This window comes from Pelodiscus sinensis, chromosome 11 (assembly GCF_049634645.1).
Source record: "Pelodiscus sinensis isolate JC-2024 chromosome 11, ASM4963464v1, whole genome shotgun sequence".
Classification (NCBI taxonomy): Eukaryota; Metazoa; Chordata; order Testudines; family Trionychidae; genus Pelodiscus; species Pelodiscus sinensis.
The window spans coordinates 35,092,648-35,106,596 of NC_134721.1; the positions used below are offsets into that span (position 1 = coordinate 35,092,648).

General features: G+C 51.3%; 1 protein-coding gene and 1 long non-coding RNA gene across 4 annotated transcripts in view; both read left to right on the top strand.

The window, feature by feature from the left end:
- Positions 1-13,949, top strand: part of CDC42BPG (CDC42 binding protein kinase gamma) — a 67,572-nt gene that overhangs the window by 9,529 nt on the left and 44,094 nt on the right. The gene's annotated exons all lie outside the window — the stretch shown is intronic.
- LOC112543610 (uncharacterized) lies at positions 4,241-8,855 on the top strand. The gene is made up of 3 exons (XR_003086842.2): positions 4,241-4,428; positions 5,643-5,748; positions 8,645-8,855. It is a non-coding gene; the product is annotated as an uncharacterized LOC112543610 (long non-coding RNA).

Sequence of the window (13,949 nt, forward strand, 5' to 3'; positions counted from 1 at the left end):
GCTAGTTGCTGGCCAGACCCCTGCACTGAAAGCAGGGCCAATGTCCTGTTCCAGCTGACTAAAAGCATGTCTCTGTCCCGGTTGTGCTAGATGCTGCCCAGCCCTCCTGCCTTTGGGCAGAGATATGGCCCCATGTGGCCAGGTTCTGTGCTGGCTTCTCTTGAAGCACCGCTTGCCCAAGAGAGCTTACAAGCCAAGCGGAGTTCACAATTTAAGGTCCAGCCCAGAAGGGGGCTGTTATAATGGTCTGACTGGGCCTCATGCATCCCCCAGGCTGGAGCATTTCTCCTGCTGCTTCCTGAGTTAAGCCCACAAGTCAGGGAGGGTCCAGATCTATCACGCTGGGGACAAAACGTCGAGGCTTGATTTAAAAGCTCTGCATGTGATGGGAATCAGCCACCTTCCTGGCCGTCAGACAGAATTTGCTTTGGCATTTCCAGGGTGAATTTGAATTCCACTCCCAGCTGCTGGCTGTTTAACCCTGTGGGTGGGGGAGAACTGGGGGCCCATTTGCCCTCCTAGTTAAGAATAATTTCCTTAGTCTACCCAGCCATTGTGGACCAAAGGCCTGGTCCCTGAAAGAGATGGGTATCATCATAGGGGAAGCAAGGGAATGAGACATATGCTTCAAGTTAAACACATGCAGGACTGGAGGTGTCCATCGGCGAAGGAAAAGCTCGGGCCTGGCCTACCCACAGGTTTTGTACTCATGGCTGGGGCATGGGGGAGAGATACTCATGCCTAGCACGGCTGCGGTTCCAGAGAGTCTAAGGCCAGAAGGGACCATGAGGTCATCTAGTTTGATCCCTTGGTGTATCTCAGGCCCTTTAAACTTCACCCAGCCACCTCCGTACTTAGCTCAATGACGTTAGTGAGACTAAAGCATTTCAGTCCTGAGGTACCTGACCTCTCGTGAGCCCTGGGCCCAGAATAGGAGGGGCCACCAATGTCTGACGCCCCAGGTATGGCCAGGGATCATTGAGGTGAGACGTAGCCAGATGATCCCAGCAGGTGACCCCCATGCCATGCTGCAGAGGAAAGCAATCCCCCGTCTCTGTCACTCTGAAGTGGGGGGGATTCCTTCACACCCAAAAATTTGCTGCTTAGTTAGAACCTGAGCACAGGAGCAGGATCCACCAACCACGTGTCAAGGCCAGAGAGTTCTTGGGACCACCTTAGAGCACTAGTTCAACTCCTGCTCCATCTCCAGCAGTGGCTGATCTTTGATCTGTCAAGAAGGTGAGAAAGTCCCAGCTACCTCTGGCCACTTTTGCATCAGAAGAAATTTCCTTCTCAGATCTGTTACTGAGGCTGGTCTCGTTTCTTCCCCTTCTTCCTGTAGGGCCGTGGTTTTCAAACTTGCCGTGCACCCTTTTCCAAATAGAGGCTACAATCTACCCCCATCTGAGACAGGGTCATAATCTATCCATAGTTAGAATGGCAAGTCTTACTAAATAAAGTGTAGTGCCCACTGTTACAGAGTTTTTTATGTGTAGACCCTGATGAAAACTCACATACCCCTTGGGGTCTATGTGCCCTGGTTTAAAAACCATTGCTGCATGGACAGCATTGCCCTAGCAAAAGTACATTGATAATAGTAGAACTCTGACTATGTCAGGTGCATTGTTCCATTTTAACTACACCAATGGAATTAAAGTGGTACAGATACTGTATGCAGACAAGGGCTTACAGCAAGGGTAGTCCACAGATGGGCTATGGGCCGCATCCAGGCCATCAGATGTTTTTGAATGGACAGCAAAATCTTTCTTACTTATACAAAACAGGACTATGTAGCACTATAAAGACTAACAAGATGGTTTATTAGGTGATGAGCTTTCGTGGGCCAGACCCACTTCCTCAGATTAAAAACCATCTAATAAACCATCTTGTTAGTCTTTATAGTGCTACATAGTCCTGTTTTTTGTTTCAGCTACACCAGACTAACACAGCTACATTTCTACCACTTTCTTACTTATGATTTCTTTAATTATTTTTCTTTGAAGTTTGGATCTTGATCAAGGAATTTAGCCCTTACCCCCCAATAATGGATTATCACTTGGCTAAAAGTGAAGGTGTGTGCTCTAGGTGAGTGACGGGAAGGGGGCAACAGGCTTGCTATTGAGAACCCTGGGTTCTAATCCTGCCTCTGCTACTCCTGTGATACACAGGCTGCAAATGCTCTTGTTTAACATCTGTTTGATGTAGAGAAAGAGCTGGCAAGTCACAGATTGTCTCTTCTAGCACGGAACCTAAACTGGCTCTTGTAGCTTTTCCTCCCTCCATGTACATCTGCTTCAATCTGAAGCAGATTTGTGGGTGCCTTTTATTTACATTTGGAAGAAGAACAGTTTGAAATTGATCTAAAAAATCTTTTTAGGGACCATTTCTTGTTCCGTGTTTGGGCAGTACCAGACACAAGGGGATCCTGGGTTGTGAGTGAGGTGCCTTGGTAACCTTACAATGCATGTTATAATCTAGATATTACTTCCTTGGCACCTTATTTGGCAGACCTCTTAAGATCTCCAGCAGTCTATAGAATGGCCCAGTGGAGACCAGACTTTGCTTTTCCTACTATAATAATACACCAGAAAATGACCCGCGAATCACATCCAAGGTAGCATCTCGCAGCTTGCTACCTGCCACTCCTGTCTCAAACTCTGGGCCATAGCAGCCTTTTAAAAAAACATCTATGATGTAACGCTTACCTCTGCTGGCTCCTTCTTGCAAGGCAGTGGAAATACAATTACTCACCCTCCCCAACTGAACAGGACTTGTTTTTCTGGTTTAGGCGCTGGCTGCATTAGGTAAAGCACTTGATCGTGCTGGAGATCTTGTAGGAACCAAACTTCAGAAAACCAGGCCTGGCACTTGGCAGGAAATTACCTTTTATTTTTTGCTAAAGTTAATCAACCATTTCAGGGGCAAAGCATATTCTCCATGGGACCACAGTAGAGGCTTATGTGACTAACTTGAAAGCAAATGTGATTTATTCAGCTCCTGATCTGTAGCTCAGAAATGATGTCTGTTTAAAAACAGCTTTTGAAATCCCTGCCATTTTAGTGCACCTGTGTCTGTATCCCTATGAGAGAGGGAAGGGGGCCCTGTTGTGCCAGCACTGGTCCAGTTGGGGGGGGACCCATTATAGCAGGTGCATGAGTACTAGTCGCAAGGTAGAACCAAGATATGATGACCAAGATCAGGGTTCCCCTATGACACGCATGTAATTAATAACACTATGGTAATGCCAATTACATGGTGTGCACTATTAGTAGTAATATGGTATTGCCTTGTTGCTGCAGCTCCGTTGGTGGGGGGAAGGGTTGCAATTGGGCCAAGTGTTGCCCCAGGGTGAGGTTGAAGCCCCATTTATGGCATGTGTATCCTTGCCCAGACTGCATCTGGGTAGTGCCCAGAAGTCCCAAAGGAGATCAGGGCCCCCTTCGCAGGGAGCACTGCCCAGACCCCAATCCCTTGACTGAAAGACCATCTGTACCCTGCTGAGCTCAGAACTTCAGCCATTAAAGGGTGTGAGGAGAAAGGGCCCAGCCAAGGTCTCCTCAGAAGGGCAGTGGCAGAGCCCCTCCCTTCCACAAACCCCCTCTTTTTCCTCAGATCCCCTGTAAGGCTACTTTTGCTATAGCACTTCCTGGGCAGGAACGACTCCTGCTCCGTCCCAAAGCCGAGCTGGGCCGTATCAAGTTGCCAGGTTGGATGAAGTGGCAGCTTTCTGGTGAAAGCACCACACAAGCCTGCTGGACTTCTGGCCTCAAGGGCTGGCTCTGCCACACAGTGCTTGGGAACCCTCTGCCACATCACTTCATCTGGGCCTCATTTCCCTTGTCTGCAAAATGGGGTGAATAATCCTCTATCTGCTTGGACTCTAACGTCTTCAAGGCAAGGTCAGGCTCCCATTGTGTCTGTGTAGCACAGCTTGAAGGGGGGGAGTAATTCCCCATATTTTTATCTGGGGGGGGTCTGTGTTGTAGCACGTGGCACAACGTGGGGCTCCAGATAATACTTGGGGTGTGTCTGGGCAGTATCTGGCATGAGGGGGCCCCTTTGATCTCTATGGAACCTGTATGTCTGTGCAGCACCTGGCATGGTGGGAAAGCCAATCTCAGAGTAGATGCTTAGGCACTGCTGCAATACAAACCTCTCCCTGTACCTGTTGCTATCAGCGAGGAGAGCTAATGCATGTTTAAAAAGAGAGCCCAAGTGTCAACCGTGCGCGTGTGTTGTTTTGTCACCAAGGTAACCAGGCTGGAATCTTGGCAGGTAATTTTTGGATACAACAATAGCTGTTGATTTCAGAGGGCTCTCTGCCGAGTGATTGATTGACTGGTAAAGAACTGAGGCTTCCAGCAAACTCTGAGCTGTGAAAAGGAGACATCACCAATTTTTAACCCTTGTCTGTTCGGCTCCAGCTACGTGAGTGTTTGGTTTGCCTCAGCCTTGCACTGAATGTGCTGGAGCACCAAGGGGCTTGCAGTAAGAACGGAATTGGGGGCCTTTTGCCAACACTTCTGTTCAAGTTCCATTTCCAAACAGGCTTTTAAGAGCTAATAACTCACTAGGTGTTCTAATGAATGGCTGGTCAATTGTTACAACTGCTCAGCACTCTCTTTAACCCTTTCTGAGAGGTGTTTGCTACACACACTCATCAGGCGCCTGATGTCCCATTCAGCGAGGTTACTGTACGTGTGGCTAACTTACTAGATGCATTACGAAAGCACACGAAAAGCCCAAGCATAGGAGCTTGTTAGGGAAATGCACCTTATTAGTAACATTATAGTAGCACCTGGGGTCCCACCTGAGAGCAGGGCCCCTATGTGGCCAGGTGCTGCAGGGACATGCAAAGAAACAATCCCGGCCCTGTAGCACCCACACTGGGACTATAGAGTGGGAAGGGAACTTGGGGCACAAAGGGGGGAAGGAAAGAGACTTGCCCCAGGTTACACAGGAAGTCTGTAGCAGAGCAGGGACTTGAATCCTGGTCCTCCACAGCCCAGGTTAGTGTCCTAACTGCAGGGCCGGGCTTCCCCCGGAGAGCTCTTTGATTCATGATGCGTGTCTCCAATGGGTGTTAGGGCTATTTTCTATTTTCCTCAGGGTCCAAAGTTAATTGTTGAAGTAGTTGGTGAGATTGTGTGTGTGTGTGTGTGTGTGTGTGTGTGTGTGTCTGTGTGTGTGACAGATAATACAGCTAGTGTGAGAGCACAAGGGGTTTGTGAATAGCTGGGATGTGTGTGAATGCAGCTGTTTTTTTTCTTTCTTTCTTTTTTTTTTTTTGATCTGAGGAAGTGGGTCTGGCCCACGAAAGCTCATCATCTAATAAACCATCTTGTTAGTCTTTAAAGTGCTACATTATCCTGCATTTTGCTTCAGCTACCCCAGACTAACACGGCTACATTTCTATCACTATTCTAAATGCAGCTGGTGTGAGAGCACATGTATGGTGAGCCTGGATGTGTGTGTGTATGGAGCTGGCGTGAGAGCATGGCCATGTGCATGCATGTGTGTACATGGCTGGTGTTTGAACATGCATGTCACTTCCCCCCCCAGAGCAGAAAGGGCAGGTAAAGGATGTACAAGTGGGGGTGCTGGTGGTATGGAATCCTCCTCCTTTGTGCACTTCATTGCAGGAGGCCCTGCATTCAGGCTCCATCTCCCAGCCGTGCCCAGCGGTCACTTTAGGATGGCAGCATCACGCTGGGTTGTTAATGATCAACTGCAGCAAGCACAGCAAATGTGAGTCACGCTGTAACCTGCTGGCATTGGGCTTTGGGGGGGAGGGAACTCGCTCAAGAGTCGGTGCTACTCCTGCGAGCCAGGACTCTGCCAAAGCCTCTCATTAACCACTAACAGTATGGCAGCTGTCGTGGCTCATGGCCCTTCGACATGCATGTGGCTTGAAGAGTACATGCAGAGCAGAGACAAGGATCTGGAGCTGGGGTTCAAATCCAGGCCGGGGGGGGGGGGAGAGGTCAGTGCTCCTAGGCTCCCTCTGTCCCCTGGTGTAGCACAGAGTGGGGCCTGCTCTTTAGGGAAGCAAAGGGTGGGAATCTGGACTCCTGAGTTCTGTTCCTGGTGTGGATGGGTATGTGGGCAGGGGGACTAACAATGTGTGGTTAGAGTATGAGATTAGGTACCTAGGGTGCAGAGGTGACTTGTGGTAGCTCCCAAGAGTTGCACTGTGCCCTGCCAAAACTGTGATTGCTGAATTTTGCCATGCCCCCTCCTTGGTCCTCTGGGTGACTTTCCCTGCATCCCTCTCCTCACAGGAGCCAGTCATCTATCCTAGGGCATAGGGTCTAGTGGTCAGAGCAGGGAGACTGGGAGCCAGAACTCCCGGTTCTATTGCCAGCTCTGGGATGGTGGTCTGAGCACAGCAGCAGGAAGAAGCAGGGCACAGGGGGTCTTGTGGGTAAGTCACACAGGCCTGGGACTCAGGAGAGCTGTGCTCAGTTCTTTGCTCTGGCATAGGCTTCTTGTGTGGCCTTGGTCTAGGGTTGCCAGATGGTTTAACCAAAAATACCGAACACAACCCCCCCCCTCCAAAATTCTGATTAGGGGGGAAAAAAAGGGGGGGAGACCAAAGTTATTGAACAACAAAAATAAAAGGACCCCAAGAGTTATTCAGCAAAAAATAAAATAAAATAATAAAAAAGCCCAGCATGGCCCCTTTAAGAAATGCCTTTGAGGCTTTTTGGCCCTAACAGGTGGCCAGTGGCCATCCGCCATCTTGTCTTCCTGCTCTGGGCCAGACAGTTCCCCTGTGGAGCCAGGTAAGCACCCGGTATTTTTGCCTCCTGGTCGGGAAAAAATCAGAAAATACCGGTGTCATTTTAGGTGTCTGGTATTTTCTGAAATTTTTTACCGGACAGGAGGTGAAAATACCAGCCCGTCCAGGTCAATACGGACACCTGGCAACCCTACCTTGGTCCCCCTTTCAGCATCTCTGGGTCCCCACTGTAGAAGAATCCTTTTGTCTGGGAGAGTATAACGTGCTTGGGGCAGGAACGGTCCCACGTGGTATGAAGGAGACCCTGGTCTTCAGGAGAGGGGATGGTTTGTGCAGTGCTTGGCATGACGGAGGGCCCCAGTCTTGTTTTGGGGGTGTCTAAGTAACAGGACCCCCCATTTCATTTGGGGCTCCCAGTGAGTGATTGGGGATCAGTGCAACGCCCAGCATCCAAGGGACAACTTTTATCTTGGTCAGGGCTGAGATGAGCCAACTGATTGTACAGGAAACCACACTCCCCCACAGGCTGCCTCAGTCTTGTGACTCATGGGGGAGCATGTGCAGGAGCTCTCTAGCTCCCAGCAATAGCGATAAGCCAGGAATGAATTGGCTGGTCCAGCCGGACATTCCAGCTCCCTGACACAGGAGCTTTGTTGACTACCTGCTGGAGAGCTTTCCAATAACTGGATCACTGCTAAAGGAAGCGCAGCTGCAGGACATGGGAGACCTGGAACTATTTTATCGACCACTTTGCCAACACGCCCAATAGGGTGTGAATGAAGGTGTGAATTTTAACCGGTACAGTTATGCTGGTTTAGCCTCACCTGTGGTGTTTGATTAAAAAGGATGTGAAAAAATCCAAGTGGGTGTGGAGAAGAGCCACACAAATGATCTGTGGGCCAGCCAGCGAGAGCCTGAAGGAGCCCAATCTGCTTAGTTTATCAGAAAGAAAATCAAGAGGTGACTTGCTCACCATGTAAAGCACCTTCATGGGGAAAACCAGCCAGAGACTAAAAGAGCCTTTTAGAGCAGAGAAAGGCAGAAGAAGACCCAGTGGCTGGAAGTTGAAGCCAGACTTGCTGTGGTTAGAAATAAGACAGCAGAGTTTCCCAGGGACAGGGATTAACCACGAAAACTCCCAACGGCAGTGGTGGAGTCTGTCTCTTGATGTCTCCATGTCCAGTCTCCTCTCGCTGTCTTGCTGGAAGATTCTTTCGCCGGACATGAATTATTGGGCTCAAGACATGGGGAACGGCTGGGTGAAATGCTCTGATCTGGGATATACAGGTTAGACGAGATGGTCTTACGGTCCCTTCTAGCCTTGAATGCTGTGAAGCCAGTCATGCTAGTTCTAGTATAAGAAGGACTTTTTTTCAGGTTAACTAATGTCACTTGGAAAGGGTTCAAGCTAAACCCTATAATGCCTCTCTTGTACTGATAAACTATAATCAGTAAAACTTTCCTGAGTGGCCAAGCCCCAAGGAACAGGCTCTGGGTGGCGAAGTGACAGGAAGTGCTGTTAAGAGGTTGAAGCAGGGCATGCTGGGAGGTGTGTAGGGGGCTACAGAAGACAGAGAGGTCGTCAGAACTCCTGGGTTTTATTCACAGTTCTCTCATTTCTGCTTCTTCAGCTACAATGCACAGTTGCTGCCACCAACAATCACTTTTTGCCATCTACAGATGGACCTCAGACATGTCCGTTTTCCCTACCCCATGCTCCAGTTTACACTGATTATTTCCTTCCTCTAATGGATATACTGCAAGGGGCGCTAATCCTCTGCTACAAAGGGGTGGGCAGAGTTCAGATTGCTCGTTAGCAGCATTTGTCTATCAGTGCACGTGATAATGGGTGTAAAGCAAGCGGGTTGTGAAACTAATGTAACTCATTTTTTTTTTATATAGCATCAGTGATGCAAACAGAATCACAGTCCTAGGTCCTCCAGGCTATTTAGAGAGACTCGAGGCTTCAGAGAGAAGTGGAAGAGGACATGCTGAATGAAAGGGTAGAGGAAATGTGGCCTAGTGGCTAGGCCCTGGCCTGAAATGCAAGAAACCTGGCTCCAGTTCCCAACTCAGCCATCCACTTCCTCTGTGACCTTGGGCAAATAAATCCCTGCCCCTCTCCGTATCTCACTGTCCTCCATTCTGTAGGGCCCTGCACACACAGACCCTGATGGACAGTGGGGCCAGGTGCTGCACAGAGACACACAGTCCTTGTCCTGAAGAGCTCACAGTCAGATCAGACAACGGGTGGATTATTTAGAAGGGGAGCCTGTGGCCAGGAGGGGGAAAGCAAATTCCTCAGGGTCATGCAGGGTGTCTGTAGTACAGCTGGGAATCAAGCCCAGCTCCCAGACTAGTCCCCTAGCCCTCTGCAGATCTTCTGCACTCTAGCTCAGCTGAATAAGCTACGACTGTTCTTTGATGGAGCTGCCAACCCTGGAGATTTTAGCAATGTTCCCCAGGCACAGGCAGGGCGTGGCTTGCTCTGCGTTTGCCAGCAGGCCCACGGCTTCATGCTGCTCCTGACCTCCGTGAGCCACTCACTAACCTGCTGCACAGTGGGCGCTGGGCGTGCCTCCCACCCAAGCGTCCTGTCATCTTCTCATTGCCTGCTGCCCGAATCCACAGCCTGGCACTGACACCAGGGTCTGAGAAGCTCCTACCAGTCTGACTCTGCAGTTGGTAATTTGGCTGTGAAGAAGATGTAGGACTTGGCTAACAGGGAAAGTTGCAGTTACACATCCATAATTATTGCTGTATAACCCCCACCAGGGAGGATGTACCCATGGCTAGCATGCTGGCCAGGGCCTTAAGAGACCCATGTCTACTTGCCAGCCCTGTCACGATCTTCCTATGAGCTACAGGGCAAGTCACTTACACACTTTGTGCCTCAGTTTCCCCATCTGTACAATAGGGATAACCATGTGCTACACTCAGGGATGGTATAACCGTGAAGGCCTTAATGCTAATGAGGTGTTCAGACAATATAGTGATGGGGTCAGATAAGGCCAATAGCAAAACTACTTGTATGTAGTAAGCACACAGGTATCGCAGGGTGCAGTGTTCCCCTGCTGGGCGCACTGCACTCTGGGGTGTTTCACATGGTGTATTCTTGGATCTCCCATGAGTCCACTCCAGCTATCCCACAATTCATCTGGTTTTCATGAGTCAATGCTATTTTCAAACAGCTGCCAGCTTATTTTCAAACCACAACGAGAGAGCTTCGCACTCTGGGCAGCCAGAACTGCTAGGGGGATGTATCAATACAACACTAGTGACTAAACAAATCACACCAGGACAGACATAATTCAGTGTGCCAGGGCCCTGGCTGGGTGGTACATGCCTTCTGTTGGTACAAGAATGACTTTTCTGAGGCTGGCTTACATCCCTTCTCAAGAGAGCCAAACTAAACCAAAAAGGGCACCCATCCCAGAATGGGAGTCCTCACGAGAGGGGGTTGCTGTGGTAGAACTACATCAGTTTTCATTCACACTTGATCTGATACCGACAAAGCTTTCCCGTAGACAACAGATTCACACTCAATGTGGTATTTGTGCTACTTCAGTCACAGGCGCAAACGGGAATTTCGAGTAGGAGTAGAGAGGTCATGTTACTTCTGTAGTTGGCTTGGGTGTGGTTGCTGCTGGAATCCTGCTTCCAGCTCCAGTGAGTGCACTTTGGGAAGGCTATGGCTGAATTAGGGAGAGGTTAGAGAAGAGTCATGAGAAGGATTAAAGGGTTAGGAAACCAGCCTTCTTGTGAGAGACCCCAGGAGCTCCACCTGTTTAGCGTAATATACAGATGGTGAGGGGAGACTTGACTGCGGGGAAGAGGGTCTTGAGCCAAGGCTAGCTACGGATGGGAGGGTTTCTAGAGTGAATCAAAGCGGGATTAGAAGAGAGGGCTAAGCGCTGTTAGCCCAGGACTCCAAGCTACATGAATCCTTGGACCTTCCCACAGCTGGGAGTGGAGTCCTGGTTCCCCACCCACTCTAACTAGTAGATGCTACTCCTCTCCCAGAGCTGGGAAGAGAGCCCAGGAATCTTGACTTCCAACTGTCGCCTCCCTCCCCTACCAGGGCTCCTGGCGTGTGGGCCTCCCAACAACAGAAACGCCTGCCTTCTCCATGACAGACTATTGGCATCCCCTGCTCTGCAGCCACAACGTGTCGGTCACACTCATAACTGTATGACAAGCCCTCAGCTAGCGAATAACGGGCGGCTCAGAGAGGCAGGGACTTGCCGGAAGCACATGCTGTACTGGCTGCAGAGGTGGGCATTGAACCCGGGAGTCCTGGTGTCTTTTCCCTCTGTCTAGCCAATCTCCTCCAAGCCAGGGATAGATGCTGAGAGCCCCGGCTCCCCGTCCTGTGCACAGGCTGGCTGCTGCCCCTGTAACCTCTGTCTGCAAACATGAAACCCTGATCTCGGCGTGTGGGCTGGAGCTGGATCTGTTGGCTTGAGAGAGGAGGGAGTGCTTGGGCAGGAGACATCCCAGTGACTGCAGGAGTCAGAGTTTAATCTGGCTCCTGCCTGGCCACAGAGTTGTTACGAGGGGGCTGGCAGCGGAGCCCAGCCATAGCTCTTCCCCTCCTGGTGCTTCCCTGTTGCCAACTGCCGCTCCCAGTGCGCTGGGCCCCCAACAGTGCCTCTGAAAAAGCCTTGGGGTCCCAGTGATTAACCTGCTCTGATCCAAAGGGGGGATTCATGCAGGGATTCTCCATGGTCGTTACACGGGAGGTTGGTCTCAATAATCATAATGGTCCATGGAACTCGTGAATCTCATGCTGCTTCCTCCCCATTGATCCTCATGCCTCTTCATGCTGCCTCTGCCATCCCCATGCCCCCGCCTCCTAATTCTGTCTCTGGTTCCTCCTGTTCCTAACCCCCCTGCCTCCCACCAGCCCCCAAACCTGCTCTGTAGGGAGCCTCCCTGTGGCTGAAGCAGAGATTGTTTGTTTTTTCTTGACACTGCCGGTGCCTGTGACTCAGCTGGCACCTGCCCCAACGTGCCTGGGCACCATCTCTCTCTCCTGTGGCCCCACCAGGGAGCTGGACTCCTCCCAGTGCTCACTGCTCCTCCAGAACATGGGGGATAGAAGCCAGGTGCCCCAGCTTCCCCAGTGCTCTAACCCCCCAGCTCCTACTGCCCTCATAGCACTGGGGCTAGAACCCAGGAGTCCTGGCTCCCAGCCCCTGCACCTCACTGTTCTAGCCCCTTCTCTCTGGCACTAGAACTCTGGAGCAGGGTCCAGCTGTGAGATGGGGTGAGGGGCTGGATGGGTCAATCACCAGCTCGGGGCATAAGGCAGGGCGGTGTCCAGTGCACGGAGCAGGGAGGGCTGGACTGAGGATGCTCAACCTTGCAGCATGCTGGCCAGTAGATCTGAGTTGCTGCTGCCCTCTACTGGCTGGCATCAGCCTGCTTGGCTGTGTGTCATGAGCCCCACACTGCTAGTGGCTAATGGCATTTGTACATTAGCTGAAGGACGTAGGGTTTTAGCAGCAGAAGGTGCTGAGCTGTCTCCTCGCAGCTGCTGCAAAGAGATGAGTGGCCTCGGCACCCCAAGCAGCATTATTAATAGCTACCTACCAAACTCACAGCCATGAAAAACGTGTCACAGACGACGAAGTCCAGGCTGCCCTGTGAAAGCTGGTTTTATGACGTGCGCTTTTACCCTGTCCCACGCAGACCTCACAGGACACCAGCCTTTCTCACATGGGGGAGTTTCTCAAACTGACCCGCAAGGCAGGTGGCAGGCAGGTCCCAAGGTTATTTAGGGGAGTTGCAGTGTTGCCCTCCCGTTACTTTTGTGCTGCCTCCAGAACTGTGTGGCCAGAGAGTGGTGGCTGTCGGCCAGGCGCTCAGCTCTGAAGCCAGGACCCCACCGGCAGCAGCGCAGAAATAAAGGTGGCAATGCCACAGCAAGTCCCACTTACTGCTGTGCTGCTGCCCTCAGAGCTGGACAGGCTTGCCAGATGCTTTCACCAAAAATCCCGAACACGGAGAAAAAACAAACAAACCCAGAAGACCAAACTTGTTGAGCCCCCCAAAAAGGGGGGGGGGGCACCTTTAAGGAAACCCCATGCTTTCCCCCTACCCCCACCAGATGCAGCAGGGGAAGAATGTCTCCACGGGCCTTCTGTCCGAAACAGAAAATACTGGACATTTTATATGCCTGGTATTTTCTGGGGTTTTTTTACCGGACAGGGGGGCCAGAAAAAACAGACTGTCCAGGCGAAAACTGGACACCTGGCAGCCCTAGAGCTCAGCTCTGCAGGCAGCAGCACAGCAGTAAATGTGACATGCTATGACATTGCCGCCCTCACTTCTATGGTGCTGCTGCTGGCAGGGTGCCAGTTTTAGAGCTGGGTGCCTGGCTAGCAGCCATCCCCTCCAGCTGCCAGCCTCCACCCTCCAGCACCCAGCTCTGAAAGCAGCACAGAAGTAAGGGTGGCAATACCACGATTGGAGGGTCCAACTCCCGGCCAGTAGCTGCCGTTCTACAGCTGTCCAGCTCTGAAGGCAGCCCTGCCAGTAGCAGCGCAGAAGTAAGAGTAGCAGTATCATAACCCCGCCAAATAACCTTGCAACCCTACCCCCGCCAAAGTTCTGTTTGGGTCAGGACTACACCGTGAAATGTCAGATTTAAAAAGCTGAAACATGACATTTATGACTTCAAAAACCCCATGCCTGTGAAACTGCCCCAAGAGGACTGAGAATTTGGTAGGCTCCTACTTATCAAATATTGCTGCATTGCACACAAGCTCTGGAGTGGGGGGAGGAGGTGGCTATAGCAGGGGCTCCCATGTGGCAGTTTGTGTAGGCCGAGTTCCTCACCTAGCTCAGGGCGACTTGCCTCCCTCCATCTCCCACCAGCTCCCTCAGACCACCCTCCTAGCACCCATCAGTTCAGGGACTCCATACAACTCCCCCAATAGAAGTGCTTGGTGCCCCAACCTCTCTCATAGGATTTCCTATTCCTCCCCAAAAGCCACCAGCTCTGTGTGTGTCCCTCAGCCCTTGCCACTGGTTCTGTGTGTGCCCCTCAGCCCCTGCTACCAGCTCTGTGTGTGCCCCATGTCTGGCCCCTGACACCAGCTCTGTGTGCCCCTAGTCTGGCCCCTGCCACCAGCTCTGTGTGTGCCCCTCGGTCCCTGCCACCAGCTCTGTGTGTGCCCCTCGGTCCCTGCCACCAGCTCTG